The following is a 1,423-nucleotide window of genomic DNA, read 5'->3' as shown; positions in this document are numbered from 1 at the left end:
GGGGGGGGCCCCCCCCCCCCCCCCTCTGCAGCCATACATACACTGCTACGTACAGCTACGTGTGCACAGAGGCCAAGAAAGAGCCTAGAAGCATCTTACTCGTCTTCATCTTCTCCGGTCCCCTGTCATCTCCTGCTCTCGTGCTTCATCAAAAGCATCCTCTTCTTCTGCTACATTATTATTTTATTATTCAGTCTCTCTTCCTTCGTCTGCTGTCTCGGACAAGCGGCGGCAGGTCCTCTTTGATGCGTGCCACTCGCATCTCCACAGAGCACTCGCTTTTAAAATTTCCAAATCCCTACCATTTAGGTCCTCCGGTTATTAAGCGGAAAGTGGGTGCGTGCTTCTTCTACAACGCAGGTCGCCGCGCACTTAGCCTCGCGCTACCCTTTCACTAGGACACTTGTAGTTTCACCTATTTTTACATGCCTTGTCAATTTGCGAAAGCATCAGCCTATATGGAGTATTAGTTAACGGCTCTCCTACTATGGGGTCAAACTGTTATCGGCGTGTGTGTAATCATACATATGCTTTACGTAGCCTAATAAATAATGGATGAAGTACGGAAATTAGTGTAGCACGTAATTAGCACGGATTCCCTGCAACTATTGTTCTTGGCAATTTTACGCTAATTCAAGCTGTCCGTGTACCAAGGCAAGTTGTACATACAGAGTATAATATATATATATATATACTTTGAAAGTGGGTATATGTGGCGGGGATAACCTTATCGTTGCCATTGGCCGTTTATCCACGGGAACGCCTTTTATTTCTTTCGTTTGCCGCCGCTGAAACCTGGAAACTAGCTGCTCCCTTAGACAATACGTATAGGTATCGTGAAGAGGCTACGTCAGGTTATGTTAGAGCAGGATATAATAAGAGAGCCTAATGTTTGGAGTGAGAGGCTCTTATAGGCGACTAACGCTAGACCCAAGTGAGACGCTCTTATACGCGCTAGGCCACTGCTGCCAGCGAGTGAGAGGGTCTTATGGGCGACTAGCGCTAGGCGCAAGTGAGACGCTCTTATACACAGTGTGGGCTATCTCTGGGACTCCACTAACTGCGAGTGAGAGGGACTTATGCGGACTCATGTTGATATTTTGTGAGACACTCTTATACGGGACGCCTGGACTCTGGACAGACATGCCGTCCCAAGCGCGGGGAATAGGCTACCCTCTCCACGCGGCGGCCTGGCTTGCTTGCCACCAGTCGCCCTACTCACGCTTCCTACTAGCTCCACCCAAGGACGGCATTAATGTCCCGCAGTGTACATGCCTTCACACATCCCCTGTATACCTATGTATGCGTAGAGGGGAATGGATAACGATCCCCCAGGAGTCCGCGAAACGGCTGAAATTATCCAGGAATCCGTGCAACGTTATTGTCCTTTGCGAAGAACCGGCGGTTGCGGGGCGGGGGGGGG

General features: G+C 49.9%; 1 protein-coding gene across 2 annotated transcripts in view; it reads left to right on the top strand.

The window, feature by feature from the left end:
* The window catches only part of LOC107272736 (irregular chiasm C-roughest protein), a 59,927-nt gene that overhangs the window by 42,514 nt on the left and 15,990 nt on the right, over positions 1–1,423 (top strand). The window lies entirely within an intron of this gene.

Source organism: Cephus cinctus, unplaced genomic scaffold (assembly GCF_000341935.2).
Source record: "Cephus cinctus unplaced genomic scaffold, Ccin1 Ccin1_scaffold1239, whole genome shotgun sequence".
NCBI classification, from domain to species: Eukaryota; Metazoa; Arthropoda; class Insecta; order Hymenoptera; family Cephidae; genus Cephus; species Cephus cinctus.
This window is presented reverse-complemented; position numbering and strand designations above follow the sequence as displayed.